Here is a 14,570-nt window from a genome sequence, read left to right as displayed (position 1 = left end):
TTTAGAAGAAAGAATTGACTGGAGGTGATTTCCCATTTTTTACAGCTTTTGTCCTGAGGGCAGAACAAAAACAGAATCAAGTAGGCCAGCCAAAACTTCAGTATAAAACCTGAAGTATTTCTCATCTGCAGAATCAGCAGGCAGTTTTGGTAGCCACAGCCACTGGGAAGTAAGGGGGAAATCTCAGAAAGCACATGGAGAGGGGAGCCCCACGTTCTGTGAAACTCTGCTGATGTCATTGACCACTGAACCATATATGCATGGGACAAACTGAACACAGCAAGCTAAAGATAAAAGCTGAGCCAGCCAGGCACAGTGGCTCACACCTATAATCCCAGCACTTTGGGAGCCTGAGGCGGGCGGATCACAAGGTCAAGAGATCGAGACTATCCTGGCCAACATGGTGAAACCCCATCTCTACTAAAAATACAAAAATTAGCTGGGCGTGGTGGTGCGTGCCTGTAGTCCCAGCTACTCTGGAGGCTAAGGCAGGAGAATCACTTGAACCTGGGAGGTGGAGGTTGCAGTGAGCTGAGATCTCGTCATTGCACTCCAGCCTGGCGACAGAGTGAGACTCCGTCTCAAAAAAAAAAAAAAAAAAAAGGCTGAGCCGAGATATGATCTGCCATGCAAGAAAGAGATTTTGTAGTTGGAATCTAACCAAATTAATCTGCTGCTGAGATAAATACATCAACACTCTTTAGAAGCCGACAGCAGGTCCTTGAATAATCCTTCATTCGACATCATTTTGTTGTAACTATGAGAAACATATCACTTTCAGCCACAGCCACTGTCTGTGCGGAGTTGACATGCTCTCCGCATGTCTGCATGAGTTTTCCTCTGGGCACTGGGTTCCTCCCACATCCCAAAGACGTGTGCTTTAGGTGAACTGGCACGTCTGTGTTCATGGTTCCAGTGTGAGTGTGTGTTAGTGTGAGTTGCCCTGTCACGGGAGGGCATCCTGGCCAGGGAGAGTTCCCACCTGGTGCCCTGAGCCGCTAGGATAGGTTCCCACCACCTGCAACCCAGAACTGGAATAAGTGGGTTGGAAAATGAATGAATATGAATTACAGAAAACTAAAAATCTGCCAAGTATACAATAATCATACAAATGCACAACAACACAGTACGAAACATTTGCAAACATTTATTCTGTGAGTTAACTCATCACCACTACTACAATCGTCAGTCACTCCAAAATTCGGGTAGCTAAGGAAAAAAAAAAAAAATTACTGTGACTGCAGTGTGGAGGGTGAATGAATTCATTCACCAAAATTTGAGTAAATATCTTGTTTATAGTAATCTTTCTTCAATATATTTACAGCTCACATTTATTTCGGTGTTTAACATTAGAAGTGTATTTAGAAGTTTGATGATGTTTCTCTGACCAGAAATATGCTGTAGGAACTTAACTCTGGTTTATATCAATTAGCCTTTTGGAGAATTAGTTCTGTTTTACATTATTTTGCTTAAAGTCATTGTTTCCATGAACCTATCAATGATGTGAAATGAGAATTTACTGCATGCCAAATTCAGAGTCTTCACCGTATAATACCTGTACTATTCAGGATACAGTCCAAAACTACAAACATATGAACAACCAGAATGATGCAACCCAGTTTTAGAGGAAAGACAATCAACAGAGACCCACTCTAAGATGACCCAGATGTTGGACAGTAAGCAAAGATTTTAAAGCAGCTCTTATAACTATGTTCATTGAAGTGAATTCTAAAGGGAAATAATACCAGGTAGAAATCCAAATATTTATTCAAGAGGCAATACAGAAAATATGAAATTGCAAATACCTAAAGGAATATAAAATATTTTTCCCTCTTAGTTTCTTTAAAACATATCAGACTTTTAAAGCAAGAAATGAGCTTGTGAAATTTACAATACAGGTAGATATATGTGACAACTATATCATAAAAGATGGAGAGATTGAAGGACCTATTATATGAGTTTTCTACATTTTATGTGAAGTGTTACCATATCAACTCTAATTGTACAAAGTTAATTATGTATTTTAAATAACTATTACCAAATTTTGGGAGTTTTCAACCATTATCTCTTCCAATACTGTTTTTTTTTTTTTTTGAGATGGCGTCTCACTCTTGTCGCTCAGGCTGTAGTGCAGTGGCGCGATCTCAGCTCTCTGCAACCTCCGCCTCCCGCGTTCAACCGATTCTCCTGCCTCAGCCTCCTAAGTAGCTGGGATTACACGCATCCACCACCACACCTGACTAATTTTTGTACTTTTAGTAGAGACGAGGTGTCACCATGTTGGCCAGGCTGGTCTTGAACTCCTGACCTCAGGTGATCTGCCCTCCTCGGCCTCCCAAAGTGCTGGGATCACAGGCATGAGCCACCACACCCAGCCCCCAATACTTTTTCAATCCCGTACTCTTCCTATTCTTCTGAGACTCCAGTGACACAAACGTTAGATTATTAGATTGTTATTGAGATCCCCAAGGAACATAGCCCAGATCCCTGAGCCTCTCTTCATTTTTTCCAGTCTATTTTTCTCTCTCTTTTGTTCCAACTGAGTAAATTTTATTGATTTGTCTTCAAGGTCACTGAATCTTTTCTCTGTCATCTCTACTATTGAGATCATTCAGCAAGGTTTTATTTCAATTACTGTATTTTCCATTTCTATTACTTCCACTTGGTTTTTTAAAAATATAATTTCAGGGGGTTTTTTGCTAAGACGTTCTAGTTTCTTCCCCTTTGGTTTCAGGAGCATGTATAATTGATTCTTGAAGGTTTTTTTTGTTATCTGCTTTAAAATTCTTGTGAGATAATCCCCAAATCTGACAAGTCTCAGTGTTGTCCTCAGTTGAGTATCTAGTCTCATTCAGATTGCTGTTTTCCTGGTTTTTGGCATGACAGGTGATTTTTTTTTCCATCATATCCTGGATGTTTCAGTTATGTTAGGAGAGCTTAGATCCTATTTTAATCTTCTACTTTAGCATGCCATCAGCCTGTTTAGGTTTAGTGTGTAGGTTCTGGCCTGCATTGTAGGCTTTGGTTTCAATGACAGTGTCGTTTACAGAGCCCTTGCAATGCAGTTCTGGTCTCCTTTCTTCTGGTGTTGCTGTGGCTCCTTATCAGTCCCGACTGGTGCTATCTGCGGACACAGCTGATCCCCTAGGTTGCCTGCTGTTTCTGGAGTTGGGGAGAGCAGTTGTCTCTGTGCCTGTGTTTCCTTGTGCCACTCGATGGAGAGAAGCAGTTGCTATTGTCCCATATCAACTACATTGACTCCCACAGCAGCAGAACCTGGACAGGGTTGTCAGATTTCAGAGCCTACATCTGTTGGTCCTTGTGCTTAACTTGGGAGATGCTGTGTGGTCTGCTGGTATTCACCTCTTTGGAGTTTATCTGCCCATTTCCTGGTATTTCAAACCAGTATCACAAGAATATAAAATAGTTCAATGATGGGAGAAAAAAGTGAGAGTCAGATACAATATGAGGAAGACAGTGATTTCGAGAGTCACTGTTTATTGAACCTTACTTTGCAGCAACCACTGTGCTGAATATTTGCCACAGATTACTTCACTTAATTCTCTTGACCACTCTGTGTAATAGACTTTGTTGCTGTTGTTGTGGTGTTGTTGCTATATCTAATTTTTCAGTTAAGGAGACTTGGCCTGCTGTAGGTTAAGTAGGAAGTGTGTCTGTCACACAAGCCATGGTTTGAATGAACTTTGTGACACACTAATGCCCACACCCTGAATAAGCTATTCTCCTTTTCATTTATTAAGGAAAAGTAGCTGTACCCAGAATTGCATGTCTTTAATATGTACAAATATCTAAGAATCACCTATGTAGGAAAAATAAAGGAAAAAAAATACACAAATGAAAATAATTGTGGTATAATGAGATTATGGTCATTTTTCTTTTCTAACATTTATGTTAAATTTACGATGTTAAAATTCCCATAAGTTCATTTTAAATTCTAATTATACATTTTAGTTCCATTATTTTATTTTTAAAAATCCATTGTTTTCATGTACTTTTCTAAAGGTACTTATCATTGCATATTATAGGTTACCAGTATTAGCAAATTGGGCGAGGAAATGAAAAAGCAAGTGTTCTAATGGATTTCCCAAAAGATGAAACTTCTTCTTTTTGTGGATGTCTTTACAGCACTGACATCTTTTCTGGAGTATAGTATGGTCTGCCTTGTGTTGTATTTGTCCTCTCTGCATTTCTTAATGTTCACTTCCTTAAGAAATTATATATGACTCTTCCTTATTCTTCATAGAATCTTACCAAGTATTGTACCTTGCACACAGTAGAAATTTGGTAAATATTTGTTAAACTTTGTAGATGGAGGTTTAATGTAACGTCAGTCTATTGAACATTTTTAACCTTGTTACCACTATTCAAACATGAAGGCAGTGAAATGTCATTGAAAAGAGTGTTACTGGTTTATTATAAAAGAGAAAGAAATTCCTCAGTATCTAAAAGCTGTTAAATCTTTCCAGTAATTTAAATGAAAGTCCCTTTTATTGGAGTATTTTCTAGAACTTTGCTTACAGATAGACAGGCCAAAATTAATCAAATCAAAGGACATGCGTTCAGTACAAGGGAAAGAACACACAAAAGTAATGCTGCCTTACATTTACACTCTATTTAGGGACATATAGAGATGAGTAAATATAATTATATCTTACAATGCCCATGACTTTGAACCTCTTCATTTTTTAGAAAACAAAGCCAACTGATTTAAATAAATGTTTAATTCAATTAATCTCTGTTGAGCACCTACTATGTGAAAGATTCAGGGACAGTTATTTTTAAAGAGATCTTGTAGATACATAGATGAGGTAGAAATGATAAGTAAAATAAGCACTTTAAGCAAAGTGCTAAAGGTTGCAGAGAGGGAAATTTCACATCTGATTCAGGAGCTAGAAGAGCTTCAGGAAAGAGATAGGAAAGAGTTGACATGTCACCTTGATGAGGATTTGCATACGTAGAAGGGCATTCTAGGCAGTGGGCACAGCATACACAAAGGTCTCTAAGAGCAGCAGCACAAGAAGGTGTCAGCAATAGAAATATTCCTGTTTGGCTAGATCATAGGGTATGTGAAGGAAAACGGGGAGGTAAATGTGTAAAAAGAAGAATCAGTTCCCATTTCATGGCTACGGATGGATCCTGGGATGGGCTAGTGCTGTGTTCTGAGAATATAAAAACAAACAAACCACTCTCTCCTTAAGGAGCCCACGGGCAGATAAGTACGCCAGTGTACGCTGGGATACGCGCTAAACTAAGGGACGCAGAGGAACTCAAACAAAAACAACGATCAGTCCTGCCAGTGGTGTGGGAGATGGTATGCATGGTGGTTAGTCACTCAGATTCTGAATAAAATTGAATCCTGGAGTTAGACTGCTGGTCCCAAGATCTGCAGCAGCCCTGACCATGACCTTGACCTTACAACCTTGATCTCAGTGTTTTACTAAGTTTTGGCTACTGTGTGCTTGCTAAGGCTTAGATACCTCATCTGTGAGATGGTGACAGCAACAGTTCAGTTCTTACAGGGCTCTTGTGAGGATAAAATAAAATATCCACGTGAAGGTTTAGCACTGGCAGTTAAAGCTCTTGAGTTAGTTTTATTATGTTTATCATGAATAGCCCTGCTACTGTTATGTGTCACAACTATTCTCATGGAATGTTTCAGAGAGGAAATAACAATGACAATAACCTTAAAGAAGGACTTGAACTACACCCTACAGCAAGGAGACTAAGGGTCTCCTTGGAAGGAGGAAGGAACAGTGCAAAAGCTTTTTTTGTGTAGGGCACAGAGTCCAGAAGTTCAAAAAGAAAGTATTTGAAAGAGATGCTGGGGTGAATATTATGGTTCCAATGATACATCAAAAATTTAGAAATAGAAAACATGTAAGAACTCATAAAAGTCCTTCATACATTACAAATTTTGAGATCCAAAGCCTCAGATCAACCCAGGCATATATTATATTCTAGATAGAAATCATGTATCAGAACAATGAGTGTTATTACCAAAATTAATCTCTTTCTCTCTCTACTTCTTTGCAGCAGAGATTGTGGCTCAAGTGCATGGAAACACTGAATATATAGTGTTTCTAGAGGAGCAGATTGTAGGGTCACATGGTTTCATTCACAGTGATGGATCCAAGTAGTTCCAGAGTCACATTCGAGAAAGGGTAAAACCTGTTCTCAAAGGAGGACCTGGGGAACAGCAGAGAATGGAAGAAACCTATTGTTCTACTTTCTATTTATTATTTGAATCGTATTGGCTTCTCTAATAAAAGAGTAATGAGGGAGGAAAAAGGAAGTTAAAAAGAGATGAAGAGCTGGGTGCGGTGGCTCATGCCTGTAATCCCAGCATGCTGGGAGGCCAAGGTGGGCAGATCACTTGAGGTCAGGAGTTTGAGATCAGCCTGGCCAACATGGTGAAACTCCATCTCTACTAAAAATACAAAAATTAGCCTGGTGTGGTGGCAGGCACCTGTAGTCCCAGCTATGTGGGAGGCTAAGGTGGGAGGATGGCTTGAGCCAGGGAGGTCGAGGCTGCAGTGAGCCATGATCATGCCACTGCCCTCCAGCCTGGGCAACAGAGTGAGACCCTGTCTCAAAAAAAAAAAAAAGAAAGAAAAAGAAAAGAAAAAAGAAGTGATGAAGAAGAAAGTGAAGACAGAAAAAAAAAAAAAGATCCTGTGACTGCGAACAGAAAGGGAAGGATGAAGAGGAACACCTAAAGCATATATATTTATGTGGGCACTTGGCATCTGTTTTTGGTAATCAGAAACACAAATATATGTACTCAACAAAAGAACAGTCTTCTAAATTTTTAAAACTACATACTAGCATTTTGTACTAAATGCTATCATAAAATGCAAAACTACAAAACAAATTCAAAGTCTCATTACAACAATTCCGTATCTACCTTCCATATTAACATATCTATGTCACTCCCAGTCGCTAGCATGAGCATCTTGGTTTACACATTAATAAATACTTGTCTGTTTGTAATATGCATTTATTTTTCTCATTATTATGTCATCACATTCAGCTTATTTGGCATCATTTTAAAGAATTTATTTTGCTGTCAATACCAGAAAACAATTTAGGAAACGGAATAGAGCAGGAAAAATGTTAAATCTATGTACTTGAGTTGGTTATTGACTCATTAGTTTAATAACTCATTTTTTCAAACCTGAATAATTTAAATGCATTAGAAATGATACAGCATTAAAAAGTGCCTTCTTAAAATGATAAACACTGGATCTAGGATCTGAGTTTGTAGTTATTACTTATTTAAAATAAACAAGCAAATTCCGTTGAGATATGGTCTCATTTTCAGGAATGGTCTATTAGCAGGCAGCAGTGAGTACAACAATTAACCATATCAGCACATTAAAGCCTAATGTGTAAACTCAACATAGCAGCAAACACACATCCTACCATGGCCTATTAAGTAATCAAAAATGATTGCAGATAATTAGCCCAGGAACAGCTGCATAAACTCAACTATTCCATTTTTTGTCAGACATGGAGACTTCGAGTGGAAGAGAGGTTTATGAGGTATGCCTTGAATTGAGTGGGAGTACTACTATGAAATTAGGGACAGATTCTCACGTTTGATGGCATAGTGCCATTTTACATTGTCTTCTGATCATACTTCTAACGTTCACATAAATATTGTTCTTGAGTAAAAAATATGGAAACAAAGATATTACCAATGATTTAAGAAGCTTGTAAAATTGGAAGTCAAAACACGATAAAAAGCAGAAGTCAGTTAGTAAATCCCTTTAATGAGTGTGTATCATTCATTCTTGTTTGTACTTTCATTTCAAATTTGATTTGTGCATTCCCATCTATTCTTTCTGAGTGACACTAAATGCAGCACCATTGGTAAATATATATTTGCATTTGAATTAATACATATACTTGGTAAGTATTTCTTTTCTAAATTAAAAAAAGAAGTAGTCTCCTTTTTTTTCTATTCCTTTTTTACAAAAGAAAGCATGCTAGGTAGAAGACGGCAACTATCTGTAGAAATCTGAAAGACTGATATAAAAAGAAAGAATTATATTTATTCCATGCATGTCCAGAAAAACAGACCTAAGATACATGAGTTTGGTTTTTAAAAAGACGACTAAAATTCCAAAAATTAGAATTTTAAAAAATGAAATGAAGACGCTGTGAGGTGCTTAGCTCCTGCCGGGAATGTCATCAGAGAAACTCAGTGATCAACCTCCTACAAGGGTAGATGTGGTTAGAAGGAACCTCCCTCAGGTTCTATCAAAGTTTCCTTCCCACTGTAATATTCTAGGAACTAAAACTAAAGAGGTTGAAGTCCTTCAAACACAACTTTGCTCTGCACCTGTCCAGAGAACAGCAGTGTTACTTGACAAATAACAATGCCACCTCTTCAAGAAGACTGTGGAATCTATGTTTATCTCTGCCCACTATATCCTTAAGTTTGGACATTTAGCTGACCTTCTCTTTTAACGTGGGTCTCATTGTGTCATTTTCCATACAATTCAGTTAATTTAAAAGTTCATTTCTCATACCATGCATTAAAATAAAAATTTGAACAATTAAAAAAACTAAAGAAAATGGCTCAGAATAAACAAATATATTATCAATGGTGCTAAACTTTTGTAGGGTAATTTCTGAATACTTGCATTGAAGACTTTGTATCATGAAATTACACTTAGCACATGTTTATTGTTTTTTGAGAGACAGTTTTCAGTTTATTTATAGGCCTACCAAGGATAAAATGGATAGAGAAAATTAGAAACCATAAATTTCCCAGAGAATTAGTTCTACTATATATATTTTACATTTTTTTTCTCTCTAGTTATCCTCATTTTTATAAGCGTTCAATCAACAAATGTTTAAGTGCATGATGTCAGTGAGGCACTGTGAAAGCATAAAGAAAGAACAGTGCCTCAAGGAGTTTAAAGCCTTTGGGGGGAATTAAGCATGCAAAGTAACAATTCCAGCCCAGTGTGACAAGGACTACAGTGGAGAGAGGTAGGGTGCAAAGAGAAAACAGGAAAAAGAACGCCCAAGGCAACCTGGAGGACACAAGGAATCTTCACAAAGGAGGTAGCACTGAAGAGATGGGTAGTTGCCAGCTTCAAGCAAGAAGAGTTTAGGAGAAGCCTGTAAACAGAGAATTTGCAAAGGGCTACTTTGCATGGAAAGGAACTAGCATGTTATAAATATGAATGATAACTGGAGCTAAAATCAACCCACTCTAATAATGGTAATTACTTTCATGCTGTTTATTCATTGCAAATTATTACCTGTTCTCACTCAACTTACCAAGAGTGGGTTTACTATAACCACTGTTTCCTAGAGCAACGCTTGTAAGTAAAAGTGCTAATAAAATGTGGACTAGCAGCATCAGCACCAGCTTAGAGCTGCTTAGACTCTCCGGGATTAAGACCCAGGAATGTTTGCGCTCCAACAACCTCTCCTGGTAATCCTTGTGCATTCTCAAATTTAAGGACCCCTGTCCTAGAGGAAACAATATTTGCATGTGTTTTATACCACATTTTAATATACTATATTAGAACAGACACGTGAGACTTCTTTTTTGAAATGTGCCATAATACGTGGGTTAATTCATTTGAAATGGAATTGAAATGTGAGGCCGAAAAAAGAACAGTGAGTGCAGTGGGAGTCAGGCAACCTGATTTCTCATCTCAGCTTTGCCACTAAATAATCATTAATAATAATAATAACAAATATGATTGCTAACAAATATATGAAACTCTGCCATGATACAGAACTTCTCTTGGACCTCAGAATCTTCAGCCATAAGACAAGAAGGTTGCATTAGAAGATCTCTAAAATCCCTTTCCAAATCTAAAATACGTTTCTAAAAAAGTTTCCGCATTCACCATTTGCATAATTAAATAGGATAATCATCCCCAATCTCTTTTCAGATGACCTCCAGTTGTTTTCAGCTTCTTGTCTTTTCAAAGCAGCACTGAAAAGACCGCTCTCTGCTCTGTTTCCCAGTCCATCACTTTTAAATCTGCTTTTCTTTCTGCCCTCTCTCTCTTTTAGGTCAGTGGTTAGTTTACTATACAATTATTTAAAATGAGGTATTCTTACTTTTATACATGTAAATTCCCATGAAAATTGCTTGATTAAAACTCCCCAATAGACTTTTAGAAGAATACACAACAAATTGTACTCATCTCAGAGTGTGGAGCACCCTGTCTTGAGGGTCAATTGAACAATTCACAGGGGCTGGAAACTAACAGGAAAAAGAAGTTTCACTGACATTAAGACAGGGAAGAGAAGATAGAGAAGCTAGCAATCCAGGGGAAAAATATAACACTGCTGTTTGTGCACAAGGCCTCTGAGTTTCCTTTTCTCATCCTTCCTGTTTTTCCCTCCCTCCTTTCCTTTTTTCCCCTGCTTCCTTCCTTTCTTCCTTCTTTTTTATCTCTTTTGTTGGTGCTGATCTTCTATCTGTTGAATTGCTTTCACACCAAAAATCTTGCTTATGTAAACTATAATCTTCAAAAAGGCAAGATTTAATAACCCCCATAACATTTGGTGAATACCTCCCAAACAAGTAATTTCTTGATAAAAGCTTAGGGGAAACACACTTAAAGAACAAATGCATAATGCATTATAATCCTGGCAACAGTCCATTAATTGGCTTTCTTTACAATCTATGAGTGCTTCTTCCCAAAACATTTTATTTGTATTTTCGCAAGGAGGTACATTTTTTCTTTCACCTATCCACTGCTTTCTCGGCTCCTGTTCCCTTTCTGTTAGGATCTGTGACTGAGGGGCGGACATATGCTGGCGCTTTGCTTGTATCTCACACACTGCAGTGTTTCAGCACTTCATATTTTATGTGCTGGCTCTCCAACTCCTAACGCATTCCTGGGTAATGCAGCTTCTGCCTGAGTGCCCTTGAGGCCCACTTAGAGCATGTGCATGGTTGATCTAAAACTTTTCAATAACCCTTCTCTGCCTCAGATAGGAAATGACAAGAGAATGCCCTATTTGAGCATCACATTGCAATCATTCTACCTCCATGCCTTATGGTCTTGCATCCTCAAATTGGTCTTATCTGCTATAGCTGATTGTCCTGTGCTTTCCAATGGGACTGTAACCATAGCACATTTCCAGCACCCTCATTTTGTTTCAGGAATGAACATAGATAATTGTGATCCATGGTCAACTCCAGTGGTGAAAATCTTCAAAGCTGTTACCGGTTCAAAAAAGATCGGAAGTAGTTCATTTCTAAATAGTACATCATTTCTGGAATGTGGATTACTATGTAAGCCTCTCTTGATGCCACTCTTAAAGAAACATGAGCAATAATCCTTCAAAATGCTCTCTATGCAAATAATTGTTTTGTCACAGATCATTTTTGAGCTACTTATTGTCACCCACTTTATTCACAATGTTAGCCTAATTTCACTCCCTTAACTAACTGTATTTATTCCCTCATTCTTTCTCTTTTCCCTTCGATAAGATACCAATGAATCAAACAAAAGAATCCTCAGAAAAGCTTTCTCTAAACCTCAGGTGAGTTGGGGAGCCCCTGTGATTTTTCTCAGTTTAGATAAATCCTGTATATGTTCTTCCTAGAAATAATCACGATTGTAATGAAACCATGTAAATCTTGTTGTTGAATATCTCTCTCTCTTTTTTAAATGAATGCTCTATAAGAACATGGATTTTTCTCTTCTTCAACACGGAATCCCCTGTGCCTAGGCCAGTGGCTTGAGTGTAACTGGCATTCCATAAATGTATCCTATTCCTTTATTAATTTTCCTAACTGCTCTTTGCCTGTTATTATATTTCTAAAAATACAGTCCTTGGCATTTTGCTGCTTTGCTGGTAAAGGCATTCTCTCCCTGTAGGCAAATGGACACACGAATAAAGCTTTGGAAATCCAAATGACTATGGAAACAGCCCTTGGTTCTACCAGCCTGCTAAGTGGAACACAGTGGCCACGCATATTACACTGGAGGGAGCCGAAGTCACACACAAATTCTGGCTTCCCAGGTTCCCCATTTCCTTATAGACACCCCCCACCCCCACCCTTCATTAGAACTTTTTTTCTTCCGGTGGGTTACAATGCAATTGATTGTGATTAGAGTACTTAATCTATTCACTATAACTGATTAAGTTACTGCTTGATTGTGTTACAGCTTCATCCATTTACTGTGATTAGATTGTTGCTAGAAATATATGGATACAATCAAGCTTCTGCTATTGTCAAATTCCTCGGGGTGTTTCTGAATTTCTCCACATAATCTTTTTGTCTATTCCTTGGGGTATGTCATTTCCACAGATAACTAATCTCATCTATTACGTTTTGAATCTTCTTGATTTTATTCTGAGGGCAACTTTATCTCAAAACTCCCGGGGTGACTTTCCTGCCCTCCCTAGTACTAACCATGCCTGACAAATAACTTATGGGGGGCACCAACTGTGCTTTTCTTTGTCTTTCCTACTGTCTATTCCTTCATCTCAGAGAGGCGGTGGCAGAGATTCATTCATTTACAACTTCTAACAAAGAGTAGGAGACCTTTGTGAATTTTTCATCCGGGGTCTGGAATGCAAGTTGTGCCCACGTCTTCAATATATTAGAGGAGAAGAACAGGCAGAAGCACAGTTTGTAAAGATAATAACAGTGAAAAGCTTCGGACTACGCAATGCCCCACGTTAAGAAAAGCACATATGCACAACTCAGTTCATAACCAACCGCTTGCATCAGGCTCGCCTTTTCCAGGGTGAGACGGGGTCAGTGGTGGCTTCCAGCACACTCCAGCTTTCCCAGCCATGGCGATGAGCCTTCAGACACACACAGAGACTCACCTTCTAGCGTGTCAAAGTTGAGGCCAGTAGGCTCACTACGTTTGTTATTTTGGGGAGGTCAACAGAGCAATGAGGTATGTCGTGTTTGTTTGTGTATTTGACTTTCCAGAGCCTCCTCTTGTGGATGAATGGTGAAAAGTTTCCTCTTGGTAATCACAGAAACCAAATGCCAGAGACTTCCCTATGGCTCCTCCAGAAACAGCCTGGCATAGCGAGGCAATGCCTAAAAACTTGTTTTTCCCAAACAACACAAGAGCGTACAGAGGATCTCATGGTAAATATGGTAAATATTAATTAGTAATTGGAATTCTTTTTTTTTGTTTTTTTGTTTGTTTGTTTGTTTTTTGAGACGAAGTCTCGCTCTGTCGCCAGGCTGGAGTGCAGTGGCATGATCTTGGCTCACTGCAACCTCCGCCTCCCAGTTCAAGTGATTCTCCTGCCTCAGACTCCCCAGTAGCTGGGACTACAGGCGTGCGCCACCATGCCCGCCAATTTTTGTATTTTTAGTAGAGACAGGGTTTCACCATGTTGGCCAGGATAATCTCAATCTCTTGACCTTGTGATCCGTTCGCCTCAGCCTGCCAAAGTGCTGGGAGCCACCGCGCCCGGCCTGAAATTCTTTTAGTCTGTGAATATGGATTGTACCAGCCTTACATCTCTTGTATGCTGTTAAATTATTTTTTGGCTCTGGAGTCCTAGTTTTCCAGCATTTCTGGTATCTCTTCCATTCATACAGGCAGGTGCAGCACTGTGCTCTGTCTTCAGGGCTACATCTAATTGCTTTCAAGAGAGAAAAAGGGAGGTGAAAGTTTACACCGTTAAAGGTATACAAAACATATTTTTGTTTCACTTCACTACAAAAACTATAATCTCTTTTGGTTTTTGTTTTTTTTGTTGTTGTTTTTTTGTTTTTTGTTTTTTTTGTTTTTTTTAGGTGGAATCTCGCTCCGTCGCCCAGGCTGGAGTGCAGTGGTGTGATCTTGGCTCACTGCAACCTCTGCCTCCCGGGTTCAAGAGATTCTCCTGCCTCGGATTCCCTAGTAGCTGGGACTACAGGTGTGCGCCACCACACCCAGCTAATTTTTGTATTTTTAGTAGAGATGGGTTTTCACCATGTTGGCCAGGCTGGTCTCAATCTCTTGACCTCATGAACCTCCCGCTCAGCCTTTTAAAGTGCTGGGATTACAGGTGTGAGCAACCATACCCAGCCCAAGAACTATAATTTCTTGACACATAACCTAAATAACTTTACCAGAAATGGAAAACCAGAACTACAAATGCCTCTGTATGTTTTAATTTTAAAAAATAACTTTCTGAAATGTAACATCATATCATGAAGAAATTCTCTTTATTTCGATGAGTGGCCATGTTATCTGCACTTTAGAGGCTGAATAAAATTGTCACATACTTTGAGATCCTCAATAACAGCTTTAAAAATGTCTATTAAACATTATTTGAATATGAACCCAGGTATCCGACAGTCTCATATAAACAGAACACTGTGCAGGAAATAAAACATGCTTTTGACAAGATAAAATATAAATCCCCAAATCCAGGCACTCCATTTCTATAACTTAGTTTGGGGATGAACTCCTACCATCTTAAAGATGAGGATCAGATTCTGCTATTTGTTCTTTGTGCATTATTTTCATAAAATTGATTGGTCTTCAAGACTTTCAGAAAATGAAAGCAGAAATCAGAGGTAAATTGAGAGGTTGCTT

This window comes from Mandrillus leucophaeus, unplaced genomic scaffold (assembly GCF_000951045.1).
Source record: "Mandrillus leucophaeus isolate KB7577 unplaced genomic scaffold, Mleu.le_1.0 Scaffold287, whole genome shotgun sequence".
NCBI lineage: Eukaryota > Metazoa > Chordata > Mammalia > Primates > Cercopithecidae > Mandrillus > Mandrillus leucophaeus.
Note: the sequence above shows the minus strand (reverse complement) of the source record.